Source organism: Mesoplodon mirus, assembly GCF_964341445.2.
Source record: "Mesoplodon mirus genome assembly, chromosome: 4".
Classification (NCBI taxonomy): domain Eukaryota; kingdom Metazoa; phylum Chordata; class Mammalia; order Artiodactyla; family Ziphiidae; genus Mesoplodon; species Mesoplodon mirus.
In genome coordinates this window covers 13,653,804-13,678,798 of record NC_138979.1, presented here as the reverse complement: position 1 = coordinate 13,678,798, position 24,995 = coordinate 13,653,804, and the positions used below count along the sequence as shown (strand labels likewise).

Sequence of the window (24,995 nt, the reverse complement as noted above, 5' to 3'; positions counted from 1 at the left end):
AGGAATGCTGCTATGTGAGATGCATCACTCATGACATAATTTTAAAATATTTTTAAAAATTATCTGTATACAAAATAGTATGTAGGAATGTAGTTAACTTCATCTCATAATCATGTTTAGAAATTTTCCAACATTGCTAAAACAGATATTAATGGACCACTCTTTCTGTTTTATATATTTGTAACATGAAAATTTCAGAATACTCTGATTTTATTCAATTGGATTTAAATTTTTACTGAAACACTTGTTTACAAATCACAGAGAACATGAAAATTTTGTAGCTTTGGTTATAGGTATGAATTACCATGTTAAATTAACAATAGCAGCCAACATTCATTGAGTTCCTAATGTGTGCCAGGCATTTTTCTAGATGTTTCACATGTATTAAACAGTCTCTCAACAAAGCTATAAGATAGGTACTATTAATATTATATAGATAAGGAAACTGAGGCACAGAGAGGTTAAATAACCACCCACAGTCACACACTAAGTGTAGGGATGAGATATGAACCTAAGTAGTCTGCCTGGGTATAAGGCAGGTTTTCTCAATCTTGGCACTATTGACATTTTGACCAGATAATTCTTTACCTGGGGGGGAGGGTGCTCTTTGGTGTATTACAAGATGTTTGGCAGCATCCCTGGCATCTACCACCAGATGCCATTAACATGACCTCACCCCCCTACCCCCAGTTATGATGACCAAAAATGTCTCCAAACATTGCCAAATGTCTGGGGGGGAGAGAGGGAGCGTGGGTGGGGAACTGCCCCCAGTTAAAAATCAATGATAAAAGATTAGTTAATCTGTTATAACACTGCAGAAACAAAGGACGACCAATTAATCTGAAATTAGTTTTCCTCCATTTTAAATTATTTACCACAATACAGAAAATTTTAAATCTAAAACAGATGGTTTAGGATAGCAATACTCTAAGTCTTACCATTTAGGGGATGACATATCATATAATTAAAAATCATAATATGAGGGGCAAACCTCATACAAGGTTTATGTAGGCAAACATGAAAATAATAAGGAGATACATAAATTTCATCCAAATTTATAGAAGTAGTTACCTCTGGCAAATGGGACTGGGGGACAAAGTATGGGAATATCACCTTTCACTTTATGTATTTTGGTATTATTGTGTTAACTTTTTTTCAAATAACATTTTGGTTTTTTACTAAGTTTTTTAGAAACCAAATTTTAGGAAAAACGTTTTCTTTCTGACATCAGCATTTCAGTTATGCTTATTAACTACAGGGTTGCGGATGGGAAGGAGGCTAGACTGAGGAAGGACCCAGGCAACCGGTGTCCACCTAGGCTAGAGAAAGAACACATCCCCGCCCATCAGTCCACCTCAGGCCGAGCGCTTCAGTCCACAGCTCAGACCAGGCTGCTTCAGGGCCCACATTGCCACGTATGGCCTAGGAAACGCCACTCTCACCCTAGGCAGCGATTCTTTCAGAAGACATAATGCTCTGTGCTGGGCCTGGAAGAATCTTTTTCCAGGTTTTTCACTGATGTTTTCCCATGAGCTGTTTTCACTGGTTTTCCCATATTTCTCTGTTATGTTTTATCTTACATACTAATGTAGGAAATACAACAAATTCATAATAAAATTCATGATAAAATAATCGTGCTTACTTAGACAAAAAATATTAACTAGATAGTTAACCATGGGTTTGAAAACTAGTAAACTGAATAACAAATTAAAAGACCACTAGAGGTTTATATTTTCAAGAGGGCTGCTTAAAGATGTATATAAAAGTGGGTATACAATTTTCAAACAATTCTTATTTTTTCTAGAATTCTTTGCAATAACTTTAACCATGTACATTTTGCCAATCCCCAATCATAGCAAGTTTTCTTTCCAGTTACTTTGTTATTCAGAAATCCTTTAAAGAAAACACAGAGTAATAAGTACTCTTCTATTCATTTAACTTTAAATTCTCTCATTGTCATCTTTATTTCTTTTCCTTCATTTTCCTACTTGTTTTTACTACTGTAAACTAAATTGTACATACTACATTGTATCCTTTTAGTCAGTATACATATCCATTTTCCATTTTGTTTCATAAATTTAATAAAGTAATATTTATAATGTTTATGTTCAAGTAATGTTCATAGTTCCACTTAATTTAGTATAATCTACTTATCCACTCTGTTGATCTCTGCAATGATTTTTTACTATATCAACTTGGCAACTAAATATTTTTCACATTTTTACCTTCTTCTCTATCCTCACTGCCTTTATTTAGGCTCTGATCTTTTTTTTCCTTTTCTTTTCAGTTGTTTAGTCTCGTTATACTTTTGCTAGCTATTAGCTATACAAGTAATACATGAATAAATACACACATCTTCTTATAAAAATTTAAATAACACAGAGTAAAACATCCTTCTTAACTATCCCCCCTGGCAAAGCCCACTCCCCCAACAGAAGTTATTATGGTTATCAGTTTGGTGCATATACACACTTCTAGATCTTTTTTCTTTTTTTAATTAATTTACTTTCATATATGTGTACATGTAGAAATCTTCCACTTTATATTATACCATGATTAAGCAAAGCACTTTCCTTGTATTAAAAAAAAAGAACTCATAATTAATGTCTGCTTTTGTCCATTCACATATTGCTTTGCTGGGCTTTGATGTTAATATTCATTTTCATACAAGATATGCTACGTAACACTAGTTTTACCAAGGATTTGGCTTATTATTGGAAACATTTAATTGAAAATACCATGGTGTAAAACATACACTATTTTAACACATAAAATATATATGTAGGGACCTGAAACTAAAACTATAATTGGATTTAAAAGTTTAACAAAAATATTCTCTATAAGTTTTAAAATATTAATCAGATGATCAAGGAACTAGGGTTTTATTTTCTTTCTGGTACTTTTTTTTAAACAGCTTTATTGAAGCATAAGCCATAAAAGTCACCTGTTTTAAGTACACAATGATTTTTTAGTAAATGTAAAGAGCTGTGCAAGGTTATCACAATCCAGTTTTAGAATATTTCCAACACCCCAGAAAGATCTTTCATGTCCATCTCTATAGATTTGCCTTTTCTGAACATTTCATATAAATGGAAGGAATGAGGTTTTTCTGATATATTTAAATATCAGATTTAGTAGCCAAAAAAAAATACTTTTTGCATAAAGATTTTGCTGAAGTCTTTTCTAAAAGTTAACATGTTTTGCTCATTTGATAAGGATGCTATAAATATAACTGAACTCTTTTCCTTCTCTCCCTCCCTCCCTCCTTTCCTTCCTTTCTTCTTTTTGCCAATTTTCACTCTTATAGTATTTACTGATCATCACTGTTAATAGATCACAGTTTTCAATACAGTATACATGGAAGGTATAAGGAATGAGCCTTCCTATAACCACTCCAATACATATCCTGATAGTTTAATGAAAAACAAAACAAGGGACTTCCCTGGTGGTGCAGTGATTAAGAATCCACCTGCCAATGCAGGGGACACGGGTTCGAGCCCTGGTCCAGGAAGATCCCACATGCCATGAAGCAACTAAGCCCGTGCACCACAACTACTGAGCCTGTGCTCTAGAGCCCGTGAGCCACAACTACCGAGCCTGCGTGCCACAACTACTGAAGCCCGCGCGCCTAGAGCCCCTTGGTCCGCAACCAGAGAAGCCACCGCAATGAGAAGCCCACACACCGCAACGAAGAGTAGCCCCCACTCACCGCAACTAGAGAAAGCCCACGTGTAGCAATGAAGACCTAACGCAGCCAAATATAAAAATAAATAAAATAAATTTATCGAAAAACAAAACAGAAATCCAACATATGAATATATCGTGTCCTTGAGATGCTTTAGTTTCTCCTAAATGTGGAATACACTTTTTAAAATTGATGAGAAATCCATTTAATACAGGTCTCTAAAAATTTGGAATTCTATCCCCAAGTGGAATTCTATCTCCAAATAGAAATCCATCCTCCAAAAAATTCTGGCGTCACTCTTACTCCTCTTTCTCTCACAGTCCACATCCAATTCATTAGCGACTCTTGATGGTTCTATTATCCAATTATATTCAGGATCTGAACACTAATGCCTTCACCATTACCACAATGGTCCAAAGCCACCATCCTTTTTTGCTTGGATCATAACAAAAACTTCTAACACAACTCCTGACTTCAGCCCTTGCCAGGCCCCTTCCTTCAACAGTCTGTTTTCAGCACAGCAGCCAGACTAAAACAAAAAACAGATCCAGTCAAAAACCTCCAAGAGCTTTCCCTTTTACTCAGATCAAAAGTCTAAGTCCTGGGCTTCCCTGGTGGCGCAGTGGTTGAGAGTCCGCCTGCCGATGCAGGGGACACGGGTTTGTGCCCCGGTCCAGGAAGATCCCACATGCCGCGGAGCGGCTGGGCCCGTGAGCCATGGCCGCTGAGCCTGCGCGTCCGGAGCCTGTGCTCCGCAACGGGAGAGGCCACAACAGTGAGAGGCCCGCGTACCGCAAAAAAAAAAAAAAAAAAGTCCAAGTCCTTAGTGATTACAATTAACATCTTAAACTTACAACAATCTAGTTTAACTTTTAACAACCTATGTAACAACTAAGAAATAACTTTAAAAAAATTTGTAAAGAAATAAGGGAATAAAATGGTGCGCTACAAAGAATCAACTAAATACAAAACCAGGCAGTAATGGAGAAATTGAGAGACAAAAACCCATAAGCTACAGAAATCAAATAACATCAATGGACACTGTCAAAAGACTGAAAAGACAACCACAGAAGAGGGAAAATGTTTGCAAATCACATACCTGATAAGGGGTAAATATCCAGAATACATATAAAACTCCTGCAACTCAACAACAAGAAGACAAACAATCCTGTTACAAATTGGGCAAACGACTTGAATAGACATTTCTCCGAAGATATACAAATGGCCAAAAGTACATGAAAAGATGCTCAACATCACTAATAATTAGGGAACTGTTCATCAAAACCATAAGGGAGGGACTTCCCTGGTGGTGCAGTGGTTAAGACTCTACCAAAGCAGGGGGCCTGGGTTCGATCCCCGGTCAGGGAGCTAGATCCCTCACGCATGCCGCAATTAAGAAGTCCACATGCCACAACTGAAAGATCCCGCCTGCCACAACGAAGACCCGGTGGAGCCAAAATAAATAAATGAATGAATAAATAAATATTTTAAAAAAGAAAAAAACATAATGGACACCACTTCAGAACTACTAGGACGGCTGTAATTTTTAAAAATGGAAAATGGTCAGTGTAGACGAGGATACAGAGAAATTGGAACCCTTACACACTGCTGGCGAGAAAGTAAAACGGTGGTTACTATGGAAAACAGTTTGTATGACGGTTCCTTACAAAGTCAAACATCATACTAGAATACGATCAACAATTCCAATTCTCGGTACATACCCTAAAAAACTGACAACAAGGATACAAATGTCCACAGCAACATTATTCACAATAGTGCAAATAACCCAAGTTCATCAACAGATGAATGCATATACTACAAAATGTAGTATATACATATGATGGAAAATTATTCAACCATAAAAACAATGAAGTACTGATATATGCTATAGCATGGAAGAACCTTGAAAACTCTGTGCTAAGCCAGCTACAAAAGGGCAAATATTGTATGATTCCACTTATGTGAGCACCTGCAATAGGCAAATTCAGAGACAGAAAATAATAGACTAGAGGTTACCAGGGGCCGGGGGAAGAAGGATGGGAAGTTACTGCTTAATATGTACAGAGTCTCAGTTTGGGGTGATGAAAAAACTTTGGAAACAGATGGTGGTTAGGGATGTACAACACTGTGAATGCACTTAATGTCACTGAATTGTACACTTAAAAATGGTTAAAATAGCAAACTTTTTGCTTTACATATTTTAACCACTCTTCCTTCCTTTATATTTTTTAAAATTTATTTTTTTGGCTGTGCTGCACAGCTTGCGGGATCTTAGTTCCCCGACCAGGGATTGGTCCCATGCCCCCTGCAGTGGAAGCACAGAGAAATAACCGCTGGACCACCAGGGAATTCCCTAACCACTTCTGTTAAAAGCCAAAGGTTTTACAATCACATTAAAACCTCCAAAATCCTTTAAAGGGCCTACAGAGTCACCAGGACCTGATGTCTCATTATCTCTCTGATCTCATCTCCAACCACTTTCCCTCTGGCTTTTTCCACACTCACACCTCCTTGATGTTCCTTGAACACACACGGGCACAGTCCTGTTCAGAACCTTTACATCTGCTGATCCCAATCCCTCTGTCTGAAATGGACTTCCCCCTCACCTTTAGGTCTTTGCTCAAATATCACCCTTTCAATAAGGGTTCCCCTGATTATCCTGTTCAAAACTCAGCCCCTCCCCCAACATGTCCTATCCCTCTTCTCCACTTTATTTTCCTCCACTGCACTTTATCTGGTATGTGTGTATAAAAATCACAAATTTATTGTCATTCTCTTCCTTTAGAATGTAAACACCATAATGGCAGGAATTTTGTCTATTTTGTTCAATGCTGTGTCCCTAAAAGAGTGCCAGGCACATAATAAGCAGTCAATAAATCACTGTTGAGTGAACGAATAGTGAGTTATGCTGATCACTAATATAAGACTATTGATCAACTATTAAGACATGCCACTTCTTAAACCTTCCTCAAAATTGGAGAGGGCTCTAATTTTACACTGAAGTCTGTTCTACAATTAAAGCCCTGCTACTTTATTACTTTTTTCTTTTGCTATGTTTAAGTTAGCTTTTGCCACCCCATCATTTTTTTTACAGTATCTCTCAAATATTTTTAATAGCATTACTGAAATTATCATTTAAAAACAATTTGCCCATCTTAAGTGTACAACTCAATGACTTTTAATAAATTTATCCAGTTATGCAACTTTCACCACAATCCAGTTTTACAGTATTTCTATCATCCCAAACATTCCCTCAAATCCATTTGCAGTCAATCCCCACTCTAACTTCCAACCCAAGGCAAACACAAATTTATCTCTTTACTTTTATCTTTTCTAGAAATTTCATACAAATGGAATAATTCAACATTAGTCTTACGTATCTGGCTTCATTCACTGAGCACATTTTTGAGGTTCATCCATGTCATTACATGTATCAGTTATTCATTTTTTAAAAAAATTACTGAGCAGTATTCCAACCTTATCATATTTTAAGCTCTGCCTTATTCTCTTGCAGCACAGTGTTCGAGATTCATCTTCTATTTTTCCTGACCCAGCCCTGGAATCAACCATTTCTCCATGTAGTCCTGGTTCTTTTAGTTTAATCTGTGAGTTTTTATTTCTTTTCTTTTCTTTTTTTTTCATTTATACAAGTACTAATTGGTCCTTTTAAAAATCTGTTTGGCTATTCTTTAAAAGGCATTAGTTAGGATACAGGCTAAGCTGCTGTAACAAAGAGATTCTAAAATACAGTGGCTTAAATAAGATAGAAGGTTATTTCCTTCTCACGTAATAGTCTAGAAATAAGCCGTGCATAGCTGGATGGGCAGCTCCATACACACTACAATCTCTGTGTCCAGATTCTGCTGACTCGAGTTTTCGTCAACTATCAGTACACAAGAGGGACATAGGCAGGGGGTCATGCACAGGCATTCCTTCTTAAGGCAAGACCTAGAAGGGCCACATATGACTTCTGTTCATAATCAATTGCCAAAACTTAGCCTTAGCCATATCAACCTTCAAGGGAAGTTAGTGAATAGTTTCCAGCTTGGCAGCTATAGCCATATATATTCATCTATAAACTAGGAAATCTTTGTGGATAACTAGCACAAGAGGCCCTGTGCCAATTAGAACCACTTCAAATTAAATTCCCCACTTGAGGTTTTGTCCTACGTAAGTAACATAACTTAGGACCACCAACTTATGAAGACTCACTCCTGGTTACAAAATCTCAGGGGAGATGTTTTTGCCTCTCTACCAAGCAACCAGGTTGAGATAGGCAAGTTTTGACCCTCTAAGGCATGCTAACTCAGGCTAGCTGAGCAATGCATTTAATTTTTTTCCCATTTCATTCAGGATTTCAATTGTTTCAATTGAGAGGATCATTCAGGATCATTCCACCGCATTAAAAACAATATTTACTGCCTACTCTTTTAAACTGTGCAAGATGGTAATTCATTGAACTATCACAGATCAAAAACCAAAACAAAGGTTACAAAATAGCTTTAAGCTTTTATCCTTATAATGGTTACAAAATGTAGCATTTCAAAATCTACAACTTAAAATCATTAATTACCTTCTAAAACAACAGATGTAACTTAGTGTCAAGTTTCCAAAATAACCCATTACATACAATACCATCCTTTAATTATAAATGCATATTTAATAGTTTTATATTGCACTAACACTTAAGTTTCATTAGAAATTTTTTCCAGAATTTTCACTCAGTATCTAAATTTATCAGTATCTTTTCTTCTCCACAAATCATTACTTTCTTCAAAGTAAAAGCATACGTTAAGTAAAAGAATATACAAGGAGCTCAATAAAATTATATTCTCGAAAAAACTAAGATAAAGTATTAGCTAACATTTATTAAGCAGTGTATTCTACATGTATACTGTATACAGATGAGAAAACTAAGATTTAGAGACTTTATGCTACTTACCCGAGATCATACAATTAGTTAAGTATTAGAGCAACCCAACTCTGAGCTCTTAGCCACTATGCTTTAAAATAAATGTTTCCCCCACACTTGAAACTCTAAATTCAGGGTGAATCTTAAAATTGTTGGTGTATTACAGTCGCTGTTGTAGCAATTCTAAGTGACAATAATGCGGCAACTGTCACTCCCTGTGTGCATGCAAACCTCCAAAGTACTAGTACCAAGACTTGCAGAATTTGAGTCGGAAGAAAATCCTAGAAATGATCTTGGAACACTCCTTTTAATTCCTAAGAAGCAAGCAACTGTGAGGAGAGGGCAGGGTGGGGAAAATCGGACGAACTTAGCAGCGTTTCCAAAGTGGATATCAAAAGTAGGTTCACTCCACATAAGTGCAAAGCTGACTTAAGAGCTCAGCACCAATGGTTCCTGATTCTTTGTCAGAAATGCTGTACAGAGGAAGACTCCGTGTGAAAAATCTGAACATCAGTGACTGAGTCAAAAAGTGATTCTGAATGTAAAGAACTTTAAAAATCCCTTAACCAACTTCTTTCACATGTATTTTCCATTTTCAGGTATGTGTAAGAGTTATAAACAATAAAATCTATGTCTTCCTAATTCTGACAGAGTTCTTTTGATAAACATGAAAATGCTAAATGGTAAAAAGCTTTGACAGTATGTTTCCTTGTAAGTAGTATATAAAAGAATGGTACAACATGCTATGATAGCAAACCCAAAAAAATTAAATAGTGCTTACTATTTAATTCACGATAGGACATCTTAATATTGAGCTTCAGATATAACATCAATAAAATCATGCCCCCTTCCACCCAACCTCATCTTTTGACCAGGAGCTTATGCATTATGCAGGATAAAAATCTGATGTTAAACCCAGATCATATAGCATTGGCACTTTCCCAGTTTTTTCTGATTCATAAAGTATAATGTTCTCTGATGAGTTTTGAATTTACACAATTCCTGGTTTTCTTTATGTTAACCTATATATAACTCGCAAGGCTGGGGAAACACCTAAAAATATTTTAGGCATTTAAATTAGTTTCTTAAATTATCCTTGTTATCATGAAAAATTTTAACAATCTCATTGATTTCTATTAGCTTTTTTTTTTCTATCAGCATTTTGATGTTTCTAAGTTTTCTTTTTGTTGTTGTTGTTGCGGTACGTGGGCCTCTCACTGTTGTGGCCTCTCCCGTTGTGGAGCACAGGCTCTGGACGCGCAGGCTCAGCGGCCATGGCTCACGGGCCCAGCCGCTCCGCGGCATGTAGGATCTTCCCGGACCGGGGCACGAACCCGTGTCCCCTGCGTCGGCAGGAGGACTCTCAACCACTGCACCACCAGGGAAGCCCCTCTAAGTTTTCTTGATCGGGCAGATTTACTACAAAGTAAAAAACAATGCAATTCAAAGTTATATTAATGTGATTTTGTACTATGAAATAAAAATGGAATGAACACTATGAATAGGTAAAGTCTCTTTTTTGTGGCCTTCCACTTTTTATTCTGAAAGAGAAGTTATCTAATAAATTAATAGTCTCTTTTTCCTTTTATACTAAGTTGTTTAAAGGAGGTGAGGAGAAAACAAAAAATTGCATGTTTCTCTATAGGTACTAAAAGTTTTTTTTTAAAAAACGGAAAAAATGCAGAAACAGGACTAGAAACAGAAAGCAAATAGGAGCAGGAAATTCTGTTATAAGATAAACTAATAGGGCTTCCCTGGTGGCGCAGTGGTTGAGAGTCCGCCTGCCGATGCAGGGGACACGGGTTCGTGCCCCGATCCCGGAAGATCCCACATGCCGCGGAGCGGCTGGGCCCGCGAGCCATGGCCGCGGAGCCTGTGTGTCCGGAGCCTGTGCTCCGCAACGGGAGAGGCCACAGCAGTGAGAGGCCCGCGTACAGCAAAAAAAAAAAAAAAAAAAAAGATAAACTAATAAACATTTTTAAATGAAGGATTTGAAATTTATCAAGAGGGGAGATTTGAAATTTATCAAGAAGGGAGAAAGTACTTGCAATCCTATTCAAATATTTGTTCCTGTCCTTCCATATGGAATGTTTTCCTTTGTAAATCTTGACAAGCTCCTTCCTGTGTCAGCATCTCTATCTAAAGTTGACAGACCAAAGATGTATTTTTAAACATGGACCACAACAGAATTCGGAGTTGATTTGATTTCTGCTGTGCTACCTCTACAAAAAAAATTCCTAAAATTATTTTCTCAGGGATAGTTAGTATGGTCACTGATTATGGTAGGAATAAAAGATAAAATTATCAGCCTAAGAGTTTGGAATCTTATCCTAAATATTTTGAGATTTTTTTCTGCTCACACCCTAATTTTTTTCTATAGTGCTAATCTCTCATATATATTTTACAACACAATAAAGTTCTGAAATATAGCTTCTAAACTTTTATTCCAAACTAATTAGAGTAAGTATTTTAGTTTATCCTGATATGACTCTGGCCACAGAAGTATATATAATAGCTGTCTAAACATACATGTGGCATAATGTCTTTAATTTTATAATTTGTTTAGAGATATTTAGGAAGAAAATGACTGCTAATGAATGTTTTCCTTTAAACATTAGATTTGGCTCAACAAATCAATAATAACTAGGAGTGAAATAATTTATTTGGGTATCTTTTATTTATGTCAAACAATGAATTGTTTATCTTAACAACGTATTTCATCTTTAGAAGCTAAAATCATTTTGAAGAGTCATATCTTGTCCTTCTCTTTGCTATATATTTATAAGGACTAATTTAAGAGAAATTTTTAAGGCTTACGAGAATTCAAAAGAAATGGACATCTGGAAACAGAACGTGAACTTTTAAATAGGAAATACTGGCTTAGAAAAAATTGATAGTAGAGAAACATAACACAGAGTCATTTTTAAAGCTTCTTGCTTTGAGAAACATACGATATGCTGTACTTTTTAAAAGACTTGTCATAATTGATTTCTGTTCTTATCAGAAACTCCTCTAAAACTTATTTGGAAAATATTTTGAACTGAGAGTTTGACATCATTATTCAAATTACATTTACTGAAAGTAAACATTAAAACTAAAGAGCAAATGGCACAAATATAAATATATAGCATTAAAAAAACTCAATAATTTACAGAACTTTAGAATATTAGAGCAACCTGCAGGGTATTATAAGCTGCATAGAGTAAGTGGAGCATACTGAAAGACGAGATAGCATGACTAAATATGTCATGTAAACAAATTTCAAATACAAAATAAAATGTTCTTAGAAAAATTCTCAGGAGTGGAATACTATAATTTAAGCTCATCATCTCCCCCTTTTCCCTTTATCTTCCTTATTTAATGTATTAATACATCTGCATAAAATTAAGAACTCCACTCTACTGTAGTTGTTTACTGATAGGGAATGTGACCTAATCTTTATTTTGCTTTCAAGGAGACTTTTTAAAATATAATATAAATTAATAACTGGAAAAACAAGTTTTAAGACAAGGATATTTAAAATATAACCACAAATTTTGTTATTATTAGATTCAACAGGCACAAAATTTCTGTCAAATTGCTATAAAAATGTCTAAATGCTTACTCTCAATGTCTGTGTTTATCTCATTGCAAACAAGTAACAATTTACAAACCAGCACCAGTCCACAGACCACACTTTGAGTAGCACTATCTCAGAAACAAGAAAGAAGGTAGCAACAAGAAATTAATTCGGAATTAGTGACTAAAGCTTTAAGTTCTAAGTATTCCATAAATTTGCTGTTTAACAGTACACATTTAAATCTAAAAGAAATGCATTGAATATAATTTTCTTAAAAATTAAGCAGCAGCTTTATCACATTTGAAGCCAAGTGCTGAGTTTGAATGATGTTTGAGCATGCAATTAATTTAAATGAGGAAAAATATTAAGTCTTGAAAATAAATGAAACTATAAATTAATCTAATCAGTTTCTCTCAAGAGTAACATTGGGTTGTCCAAGCAGTCCTATAAACAATTCCCACTTGTCCAGTATAAAACTCTAAATGCTCTAAATGAGTGCTCAGGAGGCTACTGCCACGGGCAGCATAAAATGGACTGACGATCACCGGCTGGTTTTAATCCACAACTACTTCTACCCTGACTCTACTACTTGAGAATAGTTGCTGGTATATTTCATGCTCTACACCAAGAAAACAGAAATAGGGCAATTTCAGGTTAAAAACAGAACCAGATCACCTAAACAGCATGATACACTCTAGTAAAAAGTCTTTATTTAAAAAAAAAAAAAAAGAAAAGAAAACGAAAGCTGAAAGCCTCTTCAAAATATAACCCCATTTTTCAAATCAGCTTCCAACTTTGTTTACAGCTTTACAAACCACACACTTAAGTGAAGTAATATTAAAAACTGGCAATTGATGGAATAAGCCTTAGGAAGTAATAAACGCAGAAGTGATACTAGTGTGTGTTGTCGTTGCTGCTTGTGTTACTGGCTGTGTGTTCCCATTTCTCAATTCTCTAAAAATTGAGTCGTGTTATTGGTTGTGTGTTCTGGTCTCTCAACTCTCTAAAGATCAAAACTCCCATAACAAAGAATTATGTTGCTTCCAATGTTGAACTGTCCTAATGAAAGAAGTATAGTCTTTCCTGTGTGACTCTTGAAGGCACCAATGAATAAAACCAACAGGTATAAGGTAAAAAAAAAAATTTTTTTTTTCTTTTTTTTTTGCGGTACGCGGGCCTCTCACTGTTGTGGCCTCTCCCGTTGTGGAGCACAGGCTCCGGACGCGCAGGCTCAGCGGCCATGGCTCACGGGCCCAGCCGCTCCGCGGCATGTGGGATCCTCCCGGACCGGGGCACGAACCCGTGTCCCCTGCATCGGCAGGCGGACTCTCAACCACTGCGCCACCAGGGAAGCCCCAGGTTAAAATTTAATTACCAACACTAACAACAAAAAAGACTGTCTAGAAAGAAAGTGACAATATCTTTATTACCCGAGAAAATCAAACAGAAGGTAGATAAGTAATAACAATTAAAGTAAACTTATTTTCTAATGTTCTGCTCAATACTAAGATCATTATCAGCCCACAGTGGTCCTCACAAAGTGATGAAATACGTCCTAGCACTTGGCTAGAACTCTTCTTCTACAACAGAAGGAATAGGCATGATAGACAGAATTTTGCTGAAATGAATCTAAATCCACGCCCTGAGGGATATCAGTATTCCTCAAATATGCTGTTTTACCCGAAGTTACTCACATTGGGTAAGAGAACCGTGTTTCAAAACAAATTTGAGATAAACCTGAATGTAACACAATGTGGCATGGTTAACAAAATTATATTTAGTAGCAACTACTTAATAAGGTCATAGAGTTTTATGTTCACCACTTTAAAAAGCGCTGGCAAAGACTGTGGAGATGAAGGTTTCTCTAGTTTGAAATATGATTTGCAAGAATAGCAATTTACCAACTAGATAGGTCCGAACACTTTTATTTTTAGTAATAAGGAAGTTATGCTCAACTTCACTAGTTAAAATGAAAATTAAAATAAGATGGAATTTTTCACCCTTAAGAATATAGAAAATGTAAAAATCTGACTAGACTATCAAATACTGATTAGGGTCTAGGGAGTGTAAATTAATGTAGACAGTATGGAAAGTAATTTGGCTGTGTCTAACAAAATTCAAAGTATTATGTAGCCCACGATCCAGTTAACCCACTTCTGGGTATATAATCCAAAACAGACTGAGATACACCATACAAAATATATATTTGAAACCTGCAGTAGGGAATACATTTTATATAATTGTGTTCTGGGTTGTGATACATGTCTCATGAAAAAACAAGTACCCTTTACGCTGACACTTTCTATTATATTCTATTCTTTTTCAAAATGCAGATTCCAGCCTACTAAACTGATTTCACTACCTGCTGTTTGGAAAACACTGCCCTAAAAAACTGTAGCAATATGTGCAAGACATCATCTGTAAAGGTGTTCACTGTGGCACTGTTTAAAATAGAGGAAAATACTGGACACAACTTATATATCCATCCACACAACCGCATAATTTAAATACAAAATGCAATGTAATATTATGAAGAAGTTGTTTAAATTAGATCTCTCTATGTAATATGTATATATCTTTAAAATATAATGTAGGGACCTCCCTGGTGGCGCAGTGGTTAAGAATCCGCCTGCCAATGCAGGGGACACGGGTTCCAGCCCTGGTCTGGGAAGATCCCACATGCCTCGGAGCAACTAAGCCCGTGTGCCACAACTACTGAGCCTGTGCTCTAGAGCCCGTGAGCCACAACTACTGAGCCCACATGCCACAACTACTGAAGCCCACGCGCCTAGAGCCCGTGTTCCACAACAAGAGAAGCCACTTCAGTGAGAAGCCCACGCACCGCAACGAAGAGTAGCCCCTGCTCACCACAACTAGAGAAAGACCGCGTGCAGCAACGAAGACCCAACACAGCCAAAAATAAATAAATAAATAAATGAAAAATATATATATAATGTAGAGTGAAAAAAAGCAACAAGCAGAACAATATTTCCAGAATTTTATCATTTCTGCAGATTTCCAGCAATCATATTATGATTATGAATAGGTATACATACAAATGTAAAAGTACTAAAATGGCTTAGAAGTGTATATATATTAATATATTAACTCACAGCCGGGTGGGGGGTTCTCAGACGGTAAAGTGTCTGGCTAGAGAGGCCTTTAGCTATATACATAATGTTTAAATTTTTTAAGAATATTTAAATGTTATTTGAAAAAACAGAACAGTTGCAGCAAGTTTTGAGATAGCAATTGGGAGTAGAATGAATGAATGGGAGTTGGGGTGAGAAAGAATGAGGTACAGATGAGCAGAACCAGGTGTACAAACCCATACACTTAAATCAATGAATGCGAGAGAAAGAAGCTGGAAAAAAAATAATAAAACCCACGAAAAGCATAAGGACTGAGGGAAGATTAGAGAGGCAGGTAGCAACAGCTTGGGGGGAGGGGAGGAAAGCATGAAGTGGGCAGAAAAGGCAGGAAGAAAAGGCCTAACAACTGGTAAACTGATCCATTCCTTATTGGTGGTTCAACTGTATAAATAAAAGGGGGGCAGCTTAGTGAGAAAGTACTTAGCAGCTCTGTTTACACAGACAACAGAAAGTGCCACTAGAGTGGCAAATTGAACTGTGCAAGGCCAATTAACCCTTTCACCTTAGCGTTTTATACTGGCTACCTTACTTACTGTGCCTCTGTTAGATCTACACTGATATGTGTTAGGACCAAATGCAATTATAAATCATTGTTACATGTATTGATGAATTCTGCAAATTCCATGAAGCACATCCGTTTTATTTATTTAGTATTCTGAATACCTTCCTCGCTACTCTCATCTGGATTTAATTAAGGAACACTTACAAAGGAAGAGTGGTTATCCAGAAATTCAAACTACACATGTCCTTTATTAAACTATGAATTGATTACTACTCAAGTTTTTCAGCCTAAATGATTTTTTTTTTTTTTTTAGGTTAGGTTCACTTCAAATTTCTTCTAGACAAATGAGGGGGAAATTAGGAAAAGAGTAACATATTTAAGTGGGCAAAAATGTAATCCTAATATGCACTGAAGAGGTTTGTAAATCAACCAGCTGCTGCATAAGCAATTGTATCTAATTATAATTTACTACTATAAAGGAAACTTTGTATCCTGAAGGGCTATATAAGATTTTTTTTAAAGACAATAATAGGTTTATCACTGGAAACTGTATTCATCTTCCTGATTCCAAAATACAGCCATGTATCGTCTTTAAATTATATTTGAGAGCAAGGATCGTACCTTCCACACAGTCTATAAAACCTAGAAAAGTATCATATACTAGGCATGCAAATATTTGGTAATGACCAATGTTGTGAAATGTTTGGCATATGTGAAAGGCGTTGCTCCTATGAGATAAGAGGGCCAATAATAAAAGAATATAGTTGCTTAATAGTAAGTTAAGACAGTCTACATCAATATTTATTCGTTAATCCTAACACTCTCTTTTCCCTACTACCCATACCTCCCTCCTGAAGGTACCAATATCATCCCACTATCAGCTAAAATTCCATGCCACATGTTCCCCTAGCCATGTTATTTATCAGAGTCTTAATAGCAGTAATTTTTCAAATGCTAATTGAATACTGAGAAAATGCCAACAGACAGTTTTGAAGTGGGGTTTAAAGGAATACACACTGCATTTCTTAACCCAACGAAGATCAATACCTGTCTGAAAAGGTTACACTTGCTTTGGGGAGCAAGGGACTTTTCCTAGTTGTGGCTTTTCTCAATTCTTCTCAATGGGTAACAAAAGGCAAAGGGAGCTGGAGGATTCAACCCTCATCTAGCTACAGAGGCTGTTTACTGACTTCTATGGGTATGTTAAAAATCAGTGCAGGAGGAGAAGGCTAGCAGCCTTTGCCTTTCTCTAAGTCTTTTCTTGAATGCAGGCCACCCACCAAGTTCCCCTACTTCTCTTTTCTTCCATGACAGCACCAACACAGCCAGGGCAAAAGCAACGCATCAAGACAAGCAGCATCACTGAGGAGGAAATGGGGCCAATGGTAAGGGACAGAAGAAAGGAGCAGTGATGACTCCAAATCTGGTCTCATGAATGAGTCGGGCACATGATGCTTCTTTGCAGGTAGGAAGAGAATACAGTGAACACTCACACGGCTGGCCTCCTGCTCCCCTGACATATTCTCACACTCACAAATGCAAGTCATAGTCCTTAGTACTTCAATGCCAGACAAGATTCAAGAATTTATCTTAGTGATTTTTTAAAAAAGAAAACTACCAAATGCAAAAAATGAAATAATAGATTATGCCAAGTAAACATTATTTAGCTTAAAGCTGCAGTACAGATAGTCTAATTAATTAATTTACAAAGCTCGGTTTCTCTAAAGCAACTATTATCAGGTTTTCTTCAGGAATTCACTTCCTTGTTTTATAAACACAAACTATAATATGAATTAAAATAAAATTCAGAATGAGAAATGGTTTCTAAAAGGAGTAATTATTAATTTAATCCAAGCAATTATTTGTGTGATTTGAAGAAGTACAGCTATCTCTTCCTATTTCTCTTCTGAACACTGTAGTCCCTGGAGCCAATGTGAGACTTGAGTTTAGAATTGATCCCCAGTGCAGGGGACCAAAATACACATACCCAGGAGACGACAGTCAGTTACCATGATGTTTTCACATTAAATAAAACAAATACATCTTAATACATCCAATAGAACATTTAAGTCAAGCTTTTGTTCTACTGCTGACCCTACATACGATCCTTGTATCACTGGATCTCCACTTCCCCACCGGGATAATAAGGGTTGATAATCAGTCTTTTCTCTATTTTGGAAAGCTGACAAGATGGTCTAATAGAAAAATTCTTTGAAAAGTCAACAGGAAAGTAATAAATAAATGAAGAAAATACTTTTCAAAGTGACAAGGGAATAAAATCCATGCCCAAGTTATTTTTCTACATTCTGTACATCAAGCCAACATTTAGATAATATGTAACTACAAAAGCCCTTTTTTTTTTTAAATGAGGATGCCTAGTTTCTAAATAGGAACACTTAGATTATTCTGGAAGTTAGATAAGCTTCAGTAGTTTTCTTTCTAAAGCTCTTCTACTTCAAGTCTTTCCACACCTTTCTCTTTCCTCCCCAACCAAATATATGGAGATTTTTCTTGATTAACTCTTTAACAGGTAATACAATAGTCAAGAAGACTAAAGAACACAAAATATAAAAGGCCACTAGCCACCTAGAAGCACATCTCCACTAACAGAGGGCAATTTTAACAGGGAGGGAGGGAGGAAGAAAGGGAGAGAAATACAACAGGCAAACTCTACAAGAGTTTCCATTACTTTTTTTTTTTTTTTTCCTGCACCATGCAGCATGTGGGATCTTAGTTCCCCGACCAGGGATCGAACCCACACCCCTTGCCGTGGAAGCATAGAGTCTTAACCACTGGACCGCCAGGGAAGTCCCTCCACTACTTCTTGAAACAAGCTTTTGTAGTACTCACATACTGATATAGTAATTTATAGAATTCAGAAAGTCTCTCAGTAAAGTGGGAGAGTCAATTAGCAAGTGAAAGGATTGGCTCAGAACCTGGTCAGACCGGGGTCAGCAGCTTCTTAAGCTTGAAGTGTGTTCAGCCAAACTAGGCAATGCCAGAGCACAGGCAGGCCTACTGTTTACAGGCATCACAGAGCAGTCCATCAACTGATTATATTTTGTCTTGCAATGCAACCAAATTACCTCCTGTCTATAAACGGCAGGAATTATATTATATTCTCTTTCAAAGATTCCATAAAACCTAGCACAGTGCCAGGGACTAACAGAATAGATGGAGGAATAGAAAGAGGCATAGGAAAAAAGGGAAAAGAATTTAAAAGACTGTGGAAACAAACACAAAACCACTACCCAAAAGCACCTCTCCAAAACCCAAGAATCCAGAGGCTAAAGTACTACATACACCACACAAGCCCATCTTCTATTCAAAGACTCTGTAAATTCAGCAAGTGATATGCTTGTACAATGTTATCAGAAACATCTAAGGCCATAAGAAAAGGCAAATAGCAACTCTGGTTAAACACTGTCATTGAAGTGCACACATATTAGCAATCAATTACTCAGTTTACTGCAGGTTAATTAATTACTGCTGTGACATGTGCTTCTTTAACTTGAACTACCTTATTATGTGATTAGTAAATAGTGGTATGATGTCCTTATAATGCAGAAGTTGTGTTAGCCCAATTTGATCTTTTCCCGGCTCATTCATTTTTTAAAAATGATTGGAGACAAGCTTTCTTGCAATTAAAGACAAAGCCTTAGCTCTTTTTGAAGAGCTTAAAATATTTCAAAAATTTTAAAAAGCTAAAAATTCACAGAAATGCCTTCCTTTAATGTAAGAAGTGCCTGGTTTCGTGGCTCTGAGAACATCTATGGTTTCTACTATGTAAAGCTATCTGATGAAACTGTGAGTATAGTTTAAGAAGTATATTTCCTCCATTTTTAAACTTGTATATCAGTGAAAAGTGTCCTGCTCTGGATCATATTTTGAATTTTTATTCAAATGACCTAAAAATCCTGTATCTCATATAAAGGAGCATGAACAGAAGAGTTTGAAGGGTTCTAAGAACTGACTATGACGCTAGGTACAAATGCCGGTGGGAGATTGTTTCTTAAGTATTTTTTGTTTTTGTTAGTGTTTATAAAGTTCCATAGATTTTGAGGGCTCTACTCAACCCTATTTCTCCTAAAAATCTGTTAATTCCACGGTGTGATTTTGCAGAACAAGTCGCCAAATACAGTACTGCAGCAGAAATAACTGTTATTGGATCTGGTCCACCTGGATAAAGTAGAAAATAATGGAAAGCAAATAAAAGGACAGAATTCCAGTGAAAGGGATATCCTCATTTGCTTCTCTGAGGATGTCTCCATGGCTTACTGATACAACCTTCTCAAGACAGCCAGACTAAGGCATAATGGATAAAAGGACTATCAATCTTCTCTTGCTTACCTACTACTCTGAGCAAAGTTTGTCCTAGGCCTCCAATTCCTTCACTGTTTTTGATAATAATCAAAACTTTCTTCTCCCACAGCTTTTTGTTTTCGTTATTCTGAATTTATTTTTTGTCTAATTCCCCAGTTTACCTCTCTCAGAATCGAAACACAACAGATTTATGGGATTAGAAAGTCCTTAGGTTATACAGTCTAACCTCACTAAGTGAGGAATCCCTTCTATATTGTTAGTTATGAATATCTATTGACCATAGTGCTAAACATTGTGCTAAATGTTAAAGAAAGGGCAGTGAACAACAAAAAAAAGACACAAAATCCAGATACTGAGCAAACCATATGCATACATATGTTTCCTAGTTCTGTCCATTGAGAAATACTAGACGCAAGGGCACCGCAAAAGCAACAAGCACACTTAGTGCCCATATTTTGGTTTCTAAATATTATTCTTCAATGAAAAGAACCTGAGCTCCTTGGGGAAATGGCCGATTCCAGCGCTGGGGCAGTGAAAGTGCAAGATAAGTCTGGAACATCTTGCGGTGCCAGAAAATAAGTGCCCTGAAAAACAACAGGAGTAAGACAAAAGACACAGGACCCAATGTGAAGGAGTTCTTAATGGCCAAATGTAGTACAATATGAGCAAAAAAAGAATGATAGTAATGGAGCATAACCCATAGATTAAAATAAATATTCATACTGATATAAGTAACTGACCAAACAGTGAGAAGGGCTATCTCTTCCTTACAGTATAGAAAGAATAATGGAAATAGAAAAATCACCATTTGGTAAGTACCATGGTAATGTTGGCTACAGGCAAGAATCATCGACAGATGCTAAAATTACTGGGCAAAAGAATGATGAGAAATAAACGGGCTCCCCTGGTGGCGCAGTGGTTAAGAATCCGCCTCCCAGTGCAGAGGACATGGGTTCAATCCCTGGTCCAGGAAGATCCCACATGCGGTGGAGCAACTAAGCCCATGAGCCCCAACTACTGAGCCCGCGTGCCACAACTCCTGAAGCCCGTGAGCCTAGAGCCCGTGCTCCGCAATGAGAAGCCCCCGCTCACTGCAACTAGAGAAAGCCTGTGCGCAGCAACAAAGACCCAGTGCAGCCAAAAATAAATAAATAAAATAAATAAATTTATTTTAAAAAAAGAAATAAGATATTTGCATAATCTTAAAGTATTTCCCCACATGAAAAATGACAAACGGAAAACAGTAGCTTTACAATGAAAAAACCTGGCATACGCTTATGGCATACACTTAACCAAGTAATCAAAGTTAAGCTCAGCGGCAATGTGATACATCAATATCATGTGCCTGGTGACATGATACACTGAAAAGGGCACAGCATCAAGTCTATGGTATTCATGCAAAACATGTATAACCTGAATTTAATTATGAGAAAACATGAGACAAACCCAAATTGACGGACATTCTAAAATATAACTATCTAATACTCTTGAAAAGTGTCAAGAATGACAAAGACTAAGGAACTGTCCCAGAGTAGAGGACATCAATGAGATAAGAGCTAAATGTATGATTCAGGACTAGAAAAAAGATGTTAGTAGGACAGCTGATAAAATTTGAATAAGATCTGTACATTGGTTAATAGTACTGTATCAATCTTAATTTCCTGATTTTGATCATTTTATTAAGGTTATGTAAGACATTTGGGAAAACTAGGAGAAGAGTATAAAGGAACTCTTTGCATTACTTTTGCCACTTTTTTGTTAAATCTGAAATTATTCCAAAATGAAAGATAAGTAAAAAGTTTAAAAATATATTTCTTAATTCTAATATTCGAAGTCAGTGATCATACACCCCCTTAGCCTTTCTTTTTCACATTTAGTATGTTCTGCATTGGACAAGATTCCCAGAACCCCTACTATACTTACAACTCTCCTTTTAAAACACTGCATTTGTTACCAGGAATGTACATATTCAGTTACAGATTGCATTATATTTCTCACTTCATACAATCAAGTCACTATATGTATGTTAATGCAACCTAGAGCTGGTTTTTAAAAGCAGATGCATCATACTGTTGGCGTAATTCAGTTTGTGATCAACTAAAACTTGAGCGTTTACTAAGGTCAAATTAGATCTTCCCATTTTATACTTGTGCAATTGATTTTTTTAAGTAAAATGTGGAATTACCTTTTTCTGTGATTATTTCCACCCTTTTGGTTTCTGCTCATATTTTACACAGGCAAGGGTACCAGTTAGATTATTCTGAATTACAATTCTATCACTCACTTGCTGTGTATTGAACACATACCATTTGCAGTGTACTACGAATTAAGAGTATATAAAAAATTTGCCATGGAGTGGTCATATCTGATTGGAAGGTTAGGGAAAATCTTAATAAAGAGATTAAATTTAGGCTAGATCTTTAAGAATAGGCAGCATTTGAATAGTAAGAAATAATACAGAATAATGGTTATGATCTTTGAACCTAACAAACAAGAGTGTAAATCCTAACTCCGCCAATTATTAGTTTTGGGGAAGTCTTTGGAATTCCATTTCCTCATTGATAAAATACCTAACTTGATAGAACTGTTTTAGAGATTAAATAATATATACTAAAGCAGTTAGCCTTTTCATCAAATGGTGCCAGAAAAATTGTATGCAAAAGAATGAAACTGGACCCTTATATTATACCATATACAAAAATTAACTCAAAATGGGATCAAAGGCTTAAAGGTAAGAGCTAAAGTTATAAAATTGTTTGAAGAAAGCATAGGGGAAAAACTTCATGACATGGGATTTGGCAATTACTTTTTGGACATGACACCAAAAACACAGGGAACAAAAGAAACAAAGGAGATAAGTTTGGACTTCATCAAAACTAAAAACTTTTGTGCATCAAAGGACATTATCAAGAGAGTAAAAAGACAATCCATGTTTGCAAATCATATACCTGACAAGGGATTAATATCCACGATATATCAAAGACTCCCATAACTCAACAACAAAAAAAACAAACAATCCCCCCGAAATGGGCAAATGATTTGAATACACATTTGTGCAAGGAACACATACAGACGGTCAACAAGCACATGAAAAGACGTTCAACGTCACCAATCCTTTAGAGAAATGCAAATCAAAACCACAATAGGATACCACTTCTTATCCATTATGAAGACTATTATCAAAACAAAAACAAACAAAAAAACGCTGGTGATACTGTGGAGAAAATTAGAACCCTTGTTCATTGCTTGTGGGCATGAAAATGATGCAGCCACTGTGGAAAAGATCATCACCATATATATCATCTAGCAATTCTACTTCTAGGTATATCCCCAAAAGCATTGAAAGCAGGGGCTCCAGCAAATACTTGTTGACCGGTGTCTGAAGCAACTTTACAGCTGACCCTTGAATGATGTTGGTGGGGATGGGAGGGGGCGTGTTTAGGGGCACGGACCCTCCGTGCAATTGAAAATCTAGATACAACTTAAACTCAGTCCCCACATCTGCAGATTCAGCCAATCACTGATCACACAACACTGTAGTATTTACTACTGAAAAAACTCCGCGCCTAAGCGGACCTGTGCAGTTTAGACCCATGTTGTTCAAGAGTCTACTGTATTTACAATAGCCAGAGGTGGACCCCAGTTTATCAACAGATGTATGTATATATTCCACAAAATGTGGTGTATACATACGATGGAATATTATTCAGTCATAAAAAGGAATATAATTTGGAGACATTCCACAACATGGATTAACCTTGAAGACTTAAGTGAAATAAGCCAGACACAAAAGGATAAATATTGTATGATTCCATTTATATGAGGTGCCTGGAATAGGCAAGGTCTTAAGAGACAGAAAATGGATTAGAGGTTATCAGGGCCTCGGGGAGGAGGGAATAGTGAGCAGTTTTTTTTAATGGATACAGAGTTTCTTTTTGAGATGATGAAAAAGTTCTAGGAATGGATAGTGATGATGGTTGCACAACACTGTTAATATACACAATGAATTGTACACTTTAAAAAGGTTAAAATGGTAAAGTTTATGCTATGTGTATTTTACCACAATTTAAAAAAGAGCAGTTAGCATGCTGTACTCACATAAAAGTGCTCACATAGATTATTTTCGGAGGTGGAAGAAACTTCAGGCACAGTTAACAGTATGAGCAGAGTTACTAGGTAAAAAAACATACATATGAGGAGAAAAACCCTGAAATGATACAGGTAAAAATGTCAAAAGTGGTTTTCTTTGGATTTTTAAAATTTCATTTTTCTTTGCTTTTACATAAAAAAATTTAATAAAAAATATTTAAAGAACAACCCCTCATACGGGTAAAAACAGTGTATTAGAAATAGGCTGCTTGTAATAGAAACTCAATATATCAAATGGCTTTTTAAATGATAGAGGTCTATTTTTCTCTTACATAAGAGAAGTACAGAAGTGGACATCCAGGGCAGTTATGGTGGCTCCATAGTCACCAGGACCCAGGCCCCTACTATCTCTCTGCTCCTGGTTTCTCAAGGTCACCTCTACTTGCAAGATGTCTGCTGCAGCAGCTACTAACATCTCATCTGTTGATACACTCCAGTGAGCAGAAAGGAGGGAGAAACAAGGACAAAATGATGTACTGCCCTTTAAGGGCTTCCTTCACTAGAAGCCCAACCCTACGTCTTCTGTTCACTGGCCACCATTACCTGTAAAGAAGACAGGAAAATGCTGGGTTTTTTGTTTTGTTTTGTTTTGTTTTTAACTCCAGTATCTAATAATACAGGGGTTCTGCTACTAAAGAAAAGAAAAATAGATAGATGGTTAGTAGTCTGCCTCGGATACTTAAAAGCATTTTTCATATAACTAAAATTTCAGC

General features: G+C 36.4%; 1 protein-coding gene across 1 annotated transcript in view; it reads right to left on the bottom strand.

Moving 5' to 3' along the window:
- DNAJC1 (DnaJ heat shock protein family (Hsp40) member C1) overlaps positions 1 to 24,995 on the bottom strand; it is a 210,314-nt gene that overhangs the window by 166,727 nt on the left and 18,592 nt on the right. The gene's annotated exons all lie outside the window — the stretch shown is intronic.